Source organism: Papaver somniferum, chromosome 9, assembly GCF_003573695.1.
Source record: "Papaver somniferum cultivar HN1 chromosome 9, ASM357369v1, whole genome shotgun sequence".
In the NCBI taxonomy this organism is placed as follows: domain Eukaryota; kingdom Viridiplantae; phylum Streptophyta; class Magnoliopsida; order Ranunculales; family Papaveraceae; genus Papaver; species Papaver somniferum.
The window spans coordinates 45,624,305-45,632,861 of NC_039366.1; the positions used below are offsets into that span (position 1 = coordinate 45,624,305).

General features: G+C 37.5%; 1 long non-coding RNA gene across 1 annotated transcript; it reads left to right on the plus strand.

Annotated features, from left to right (window-relative positions):
- The first annotated feature begins 398 nt into the window (after positions 1-398).
- Positions 399-4,015, plus strand: LOC113314212. Its single transcript, XR_003342325.1, has 7 exons — positions 399-636; positions 975-1,026; positions 1,497-1,660; positions 2,416-2,552; positions 2,660-2,731; positions 2,849-2,927; positions 3,579-4,015. It is a non-coding gene; the product is annotated as an uncharacterized LOC113314212 (long non-coding RNA).
- The last annotated feature ends 4,542 nt before the right edge of the window (positions 4,016-8,557 follow it).

The window sequence follows — 8,557 nt, forward strand, 5'->3', positions numbered from 1 at the left end:
TTCGATTATTGATTTATCACTTGAACAAGATAGATAGAAATCACAAAGTTCTTGTAGTCTCGACTTTGTGATTCCGCAAGTTTTATACTTGTGAGGTGAATAATAATCTAGGCTGCACTTTGGGTTGCATATACTACACCATTTTTCCCGATTAGCAACTAAATTTTGCAACAGCTCTTACGCAGTTGCGAATTCGCAACTAAATTCGCAACTTCTTGCTGCAATTGCGAATGTTTTAGCCATGTTGCAATTCGCAACGGCTGAACATTCCACATGTGCTTCCCAACCGTGTGCAGAGTAACACCTGAATTGCAGGCGTGCGAACCAACCGTGTGCAAGGTAACACCTTAAATCCCTAAATTTTATCATTCTATCCCATTCTCGTTATTCCAGAAAAACTGCCTCCTCCTCCTCCTCTCCCCCTGCTCGTACTCTTGAGATATTTTACTTTCTTCTTCTCACGACTTAATCACTCGAATCGTAATTTATCAGGTTTTACTTCAGCTTCTTGTTCAACGAGATCCATCAACAACATCAATTCTTGAAGATATGTTCTATATCGATGAAGAAGATTCGACGAAGATCATCAACAACATAAAACGAAGATTCATCAACAAAGAATGAATCGAAAGATGGGTATAGTCTCTTCTTATAGTATCAGTTCAATATATTAACTTATCCATCTAGAATTGAAATTTCAGAGAAAAAAAAATCCATGTCGGTAACCTAATAGCCTCGTTTTCATCTTGTCTCTCTTTTCTGATTCATGATAAGAGTTGATATATTCATTAATCTCATCTTGATCTTTCTTTTGAGATAATATTTTCGAAAAAAATTACCTAAAAATTTCTAGGATTCATGATTGATTTTTTTATTTTTTTTACTTTAGAGTTATCATCTACTCAAACTTGCTTGTTAATTTTGTGTGTTATTTGTCCTTAACTAATTAGAGTTGGATTATTGCTCGGATACAGGTGATAGAAGATACACAGTTTACTCAATCATGTATTTGGCTCCTAAAATCAGGTCATCTGATCTTCATCTTAATTGTGAAGCTTTACTGTTTGGAACTCTATGTTATCTATTACTCTCTTCATCTGGTTTCTAACAAACTTAAATCAGTCATGGATTTGTTGCAGAGACCCATCAAGATATACTTGAATGTGTCACTGTGAGGGATGTTGTATATGGTTAGAAATTCAATATGTTACATGGAAAGCTGACAACGTACGAGATTTCAGCAGTCACTGTTATGTTTGATGAGATGGTCTTAAACCGATATAGCAATGTCTTATATATGTGAATGTGTCATTTCTGTATTAGAGTATGCTAAATTTATACAAATTTTTCCTTTTGAATTACTGGTTGCCACATATGCGTAGTCGTGAATGGTGGTACTAAATCTGTGGGCTTTTCTCTTCTACATAGATTACAATGCCAAAATCTACTACATGACCTCCTTAAATCTCATTACCAATATCAAATTTCATATGCAGTGGAAAGTTTCCAAAGGGAATGGTGAATGTGCCCACTACCATTGTAAAGGTGAAACCTAATACTATTGGGGAAAAGGCTGCTGCTGCAGCACTAATTCTAGCACATGGAATGGCAGCTCCTAATAGCAACAATGCTTCTGCAGATAGCAATGTCGCGGAAGAAGGTAATTATCTCATTTGTTTAGACATATAGGCTTATGTTTGCTTATGTTTTGTGTTGGCTAATTTTAGTTTATTTAAATCTTAGAAATGCTGTATATACAGTCTACCTTATCCCATATGTTATCGCATTTGTTATGCTCATTGTTTTGGAATGGTTCAAAGTGTACTGAAATATGTAGACTCAATGATAAGGTGTTGCCTGGTTCGCCATGTGATCATTGCAAGCCTCAGCAGCAGAAAATCACTATCTATGATTATCTAATGTGCAAGAACTGATTACGTATAGGAAGGGGATTATAGAACATGGTAGAAAGAATGAGAAATATGAGTATGTAGAAGTATTAAGGTTTAAGAGGGGACTTATTAACAAGAAATTAGATTAATCATTTACTTTAAGATCATAACATCTTAAAAATGGAGGAAACACTAACTTGTCAGTATATGAATGACCTGAAAATCGGTATTGATTTCTTTTGATACATACTCATTGGCTTCCGTTTTGAATCTCAGTAGCAAGATATGCAGGGCATTTCATTTTTTTTTTGTCTTTCTAAACCTCAGTGCTTTTGTTGTTCATCCATAGAAATTGTGATAAGCTCTACGACACAACAAAGTTTGATGGATGCATTCACATACTCGTTACTTCTGCATAACCCTTCAATGAGTGTTTGTAGTGTGGGTTAGTCAGTATATATCTTGCTTTTATGGCCTCAATGTACATGTAATGTTTACTGTTTACCGTTCTTGTAATGTGCAGCATTGATGGGGGTCGAATGCAAAAGAGTTTCTATCAAAGAAGAGATGGACTGTGATAGTGACATGAGCTGACATGAGCATTGAGATGGAATATGATGTGCAACATTGAGATGGACTGTGATAGTGACATGAGCGAGGGTCTGAGGCTTGTACTGAAATTTTGAAAAATCTAATTGGCCTTCACATTATGAAAGTCACTATTATCAGATTGCTGTGATTTGAATATTTTTGTTCTTTATTGGCAGCATCTTCCTCCGAGGCCGTTCCTTCCTAAAAGCGTTCTTCGTGGGTGTTTTGAATGTACTAATTGATAAAAGGTTAAGTGATGGTGTCCGAGTCATTCTATATATGTTCTTTCCTTTTTTCATTTATCTCTTAGTTATGATAGGCGGTTTATGGTGTTAAATTATGATATTACTGGTGTCTTTAAGCAGCTCACGGCAAAGTGGTGTCCAGAAGCTGCACAAAGGCCTGTCCTTGAGGCTGACTTTTCTCGATGAAACCAGTATACGGGTAAATTCTAAATTTTTTACTCGTATCGACTTGCATTTTAAGGCTTCTTTTCTCGATGTGATACATATTAGGCTTATAGTACGAGCTCCTCGGATGCCATACATTCACAACTCTTCAAGGTTAACATAGAAGTCAGCATTAACTCAAGCATTGTTCATAATATAGGGATATAGTTTTTTCATAATATTGAATGAAAAATTTAAACCTTGTGAACTTTAACTGGTGGAGCCTAATCTGATGCTTCAAATAATAAGCGTAACACTATCTTATTGCACTTTTTATCGACTGCATTTCAGTGTTAAACATGCTTGAGCATCGCGAAAATTGTATCTTATTGCTTTCTTAGTTGACTGACTGAATAGTTAATCTTATTCGCGGCACTTGAGGCTCAATGGTGTTGTGTTGTTGCTAGTCTCCAAATTGTTGTAGGAGACTTTCTACAGTTAATGAATGCATGTTGTTGTGAGTACCGACCTACCCTGGAGCACAAGAAATTCTGAACTGCTATTTACCTGCTCTCATCACAAGCAAATAAGTGCTAATTAACCTGTACTTGGAAGGTCACCTTATGCTTGTGTTCACAATGTATACATGATGACTAACTTTCAGTTGTCTTCAATGCGTTTCACGGGTTTGCCGGTGTTTTTCCAGGATGTTGGAAAAGGAGCACTTGGAAGTGTATAAGGAACTTAAAGCTTGGCGACCTTGAAGTGTTGCTTAGATTGCTGAATCATCTTTTGGAGGGAGAAGTGACAATGTGCAACTGACTACAAGGGAGTAAAGAAGACAGTGCGTTTAGGTTTGAAATTATAACAATTCTCGATAACATAATGTCATACTCTATGAGAATTAAACTTGCACGTTTGATGAAGGTTGTGAACATATAATTATATAAATGTCAAGAAGAATTGACTCGTCCATTTACTTAGATATGTTGTAGAAATCTAACTCAAAGCCCATTTATATTCATGTTCAGTGTGGCACTCAATGTGTCCCTCATTGGTATTCTGCCTGGATTTGGCCTGAGTTTAGAAACTGAACTCATTGGGTATATTGATTGTATGTTATTGGCATGAATAAATTTTCGAATGGAAGAATTTGTTGTTTAGTGCGCATTCAATGCGTCTCTCAGTAGTGTTTTTTTGGCCTGGATTTGGCCTGAAAATGTTACAGGGAACTCTTGAGTCAATGGTGTCCTTTTATTCATGTTGACTTGTCTTTTTTTTTTCATGTTGCAAAACTTTAGCAACGGCCATACACTGTTACTAAGTTTAGAACCAGAATAATAAATCCCGGTCCGGCTCAGTTTAACCGTTCTAAGTTTTTTTGGTTCTAAATTTCGCAACAGATGTAGAGCAGATGCGAATTTTCAACTTTGCAACTGCTTCAAGCTATTGCGACAATAATATAGCAACAGAAACAACAGTTGCAAAGTCAGAAAATAATTGGGTGAACCGAAAACCGTTGCGAAAATTATTTCGCAACGACTAAGGAGCTGTTGCAAAAGATATGCAACGCCACGTTTCGCGATGTCTAGCTGCTGTTGCAAGTCCCTTTTGCAACAGCGTACAGCTGTTACTATTCTGGAAAAATGGTGTAGTGATAAGTACGAATTTTGAGGATAGCCACACTCAAGTTGCTATCGATTTCCATCACCTAGATCATACGTTTGATCTGATCATCCGTTTCGATCGTAAATCAGGAAATCAATTATATATGCTTAATCTGTGGGAGGCAGATTTGGTTTAAAGTCTTCAATTGAGTTGAAGCAACTCTTAGTTGGCGTGACGTCATCTAAGGGAATCAATTGCGCAGAGTCCTGCTGGGATTCAAGAGGCGTAAGGAGCGCGAATGTCCCTGAATCAGTGGGAGAATGAGTTCGGGCTCAACTACGTTCCAGACCGAAGTTAATTAGTAGTAGTCTAGTGGCTGTTCGGCTTACAGTTTGGTGTTCAATCTGGACTAGGTCCCGGGGTTTTTCTGCATTTGCGGTTTCCCCGTTAACAAAATTTCTGGTGTCTGTGTTATTTCTTTTTCCGCATTATATTGTTTATCTTTATTATTTAAATATCACAGGTTGTGTGTTGATCAATCAAAGTAGATATGTCCGACCTAGTTTGTTGGATATGACTTGATTGATCCTTGGACATTGGTCTTTGGTACCGTCCAAGAACTCTCTTTGTGATTAGGTTCACGGATTCGATTCTGTAAACGTTCTAATCACAAAAGAGATAGAGATATAACTCTAGACACTTTCTTTGATTGAGTTTTAACTCCCCCGGAGTTGTGTTGAGTTTGTCCATACAGATTGCCTACGAAAAAGTTGATGGTGTATTTTGGTATCCCCAGTATTTTCAAATGGTGTTAAGTTTTACAATTTGATATATAACCTATTTTGAGAACCATCAAGCGGCCTGAGGGTTCTCATGCTCCCTACCTTGGAGGAGGTAAGGGTTCGAACCCTGGACCTTGTAATTGTTAGTAGTTGGGCCGATCTACTGGAGGGCCCGAAGGGTGCGAAGGGAGGGAGTCCCTTTTATGGCCATTTTTTTGTAAAATGAAACTTAACACAAATGTGCAATTTGATTAAAAAAATGGATTTGATGAGGTTTTTTTGGTGAAGCCTTTTCATATAATTCCTTATGTATCCTAATTTTTCTTATGTATTGATAATAAACACGTAAATACTATATTTTATATCCATATTTATATTAGGTAGGACTCGATATTTTAACTAATAATAATGTTTTAGTGTTTTTGTAGAAAGTACGACCAAATCCAATCACCCAAAGATTAAGCCGTTAATTGAACCATTTAATGGAGTTTGCAACAACAGTCACTAAAGTTAGATATGGCACCAGGGTAGACCGCTTAATTGATGTGAGCTGCCAAGTCAACAGCAGCACCTAAGTCACACTACAGGGTCAGAGAGATTGGTGATGGTTCGACAACAACAAATCTTATGGGTGGCAAGGTTCAAGTGGGGTTATATTACATGGCCTCTATCTTGGTGATTTGTGGATATGATTGGAACTGGGTTTAATGGGTGCTAATTTGTTTTGCTCTTGAGCTCGAGTTGGCGGTGTTGCTGGTAATGAACTGAAGTTCATGAATCTGCTGGCTTGGGTTTATGATGTGAATCGAGTTATGTCCAGTCCTTGGTGAGAAGGTGAAGTTGCGCTCGGTAGTTGGACAGAGTTTTGGAAGGAGTGTATGGACTGACGTTTGCATGGCAGAGAAGTGGAGATGGAAGTGATGATTGTCTGCACACGTTATGAAAGCGAATCAGTTGGCTTCCATTTTCTGCGTGTCTTGGTCGATTTGAGGCAGTGATGTTATCAAATAGTGGTTGTCTACAGTTTCGCAATCAAATGAAGATGGTGCTGCTCGCAATTGGTCTAAACTGAATGCAGGAAGGTGTCGAGAGTTGGACGGACAGAAAGCAGACAAGAAGAGTGGTTGCCGTTGGTAGTCTTGTTCCGGTTTCTTCTCGAGAGATGCGAGTCCGTTGCTTAACAAAACGTGGCAATGAAATCAAACAGGTGAAACTGATGAGGCAGTAGGTGATTCTCGAACTCTTTACAGCAGCAGCAACAATGACGGTGCTGGGTCAGGCTTAACAGGCTCGTCGCATGGAGCAGTCGAGTTGGAGTCGTGAGCCAATGGGTGAAATGCAATCTGAAGTTAGATGGTCAGCCAATAGAAATTGCAGCCGGTTGGAGTTTTGTAAGGACGCTGCTGGGATTGAAGTTGCTGATGACGACGGATGCACAGATGATGGAGCTCAGTATTTCGATGTCGATTACACAGCAACATGAAGAAGTGGTGGTGCTCAATTACTCTGGGGACTGGGAAGACAACTTGGAGTTCATCTGCAACTTGGTGGATTATGGGGGGTTTGTTTGGAGCTGAATCGGTGAAACTTGTTGAGTCTGCAGTCGGACTTGGGTGGGAGATGTGCCAAATTGAGATAGATGGGTGAGTCATTTCCACTGGCCGAGTTTTGGTTGGGCTTGGCCCGTTTGTTCGGAGAATCTCTTCTGCATCTTGGGAGCGAACAGAGAAGAAAGGGGGAAGCGGCCTGGAGTTGGAGGTGCGGCACACAGCCGTTTAGGGTTTGAAGTTCTGTTTCATTCTTCTGTTTTGATTAGCTAAGATTTTATTTCCATTGATTTATGGCTTTTAAGAAAACCATGTCTATCTAATTCATGTTAGGGTGAAAGAATGAAGTTGTAAACTGATTTATTTTGTGTTCTAAACAATGGGTTCCAATAATTTGAGTTTAATGTTAATGCTTGTGATTCTCCTTCAATGCTTTATCTTCTAGCTACATTTTTCATTTTCTATGCCATGTATAATCCATAGTTAGATTAGTAGAAGAACTCGTTGAACCTTAGTAATAATCAATTTATGAATATCTTTTGACTATTTATGCCATGTATATTTAGTGCTTCTGAATTCTACTTTAAGGTGAGAGCAAACTACCGTTTCGATAATTCTTGTCAATGGTTCTTAATGAAATATCTTCCGTGTACTAGTAGCTAGGTTTGCTATTTTACATGAGTAAATTCGAGACCTTTGTGATTGAACACAAATAACTTACCTACAACGGATTCCTGGAACCTTTACACCTTTCACATCTTTGGTTACGTTTTACTCCCTCCGTTCTTTTTTAATAGGATGGTTTTGTTTTCAGAGAAATTTAAGGAAATTAAGAGAATTAATCATTGAAAGTGGTCCTCATGACACTTGTCAATAAAAGTAGTGAAGTGAAATGGTCTCCATGACACTTGTCAGCAAAAGAAGTAAAGTGAAATGGTCCACATGACACTTGTCATCAAAAGAAGTTAAGAGAAAAATGGTCCCAGAAAATTAAAGTAACATTTGACTTTTCCAATTAGGAAACCAGCCTATTTTTTTGAAACATTTATTTATAGAAACCAGCCTATTATAAAGTAACGTAGGGAGTATTATTTTGCTTTCATTATTCCATAAACATTCTAAAATATTGAATTTGGTAAGTTGATTTTTGATATTAATTGGTAGTGGTATTTTACACTCCTCATGGGAACGACCTGTACTTGTAGACACTGTGCACTTGCAGTATATTATTATAGGTTTCCCAACCTACCATGTATCCTATTTTTTCAGGGGTATAATTGGAAAGCAAACTAGAACATAACATATCTAAAAATCCGCGCCTTGAAATTTTACAAATTTTATCTCGTTGGAAAGATTTTAACGAAATCTACGTAATGAGTACAACCAACAATATTAAATTTAGAGTTTTTACGAAAAATTCGGAGGTGTTTATCCTTTTAGGCACAATTTTCGGAAATTGAATACATAACCATTATGCAAACCACCACAAATGATGCATAGCACATTATACATCCATATTTTTGTTTATACATCAACTATATTTCCGTTGGTACTAATAAAACGATTTCGTTTCAGGAAAAGTAATACTTTCACTTTAGGCACAATTTTCGAAAATTGAATGCATAGCCATGCATACCACCACAAAAATATTTGGTTTATGCATCAACTAATTTTCAAAGGATGCATACCACATTATGCAGTCATATTTTGGTTTATGCATCAACTAATTTTCTGTTTCAGGAAAAGTG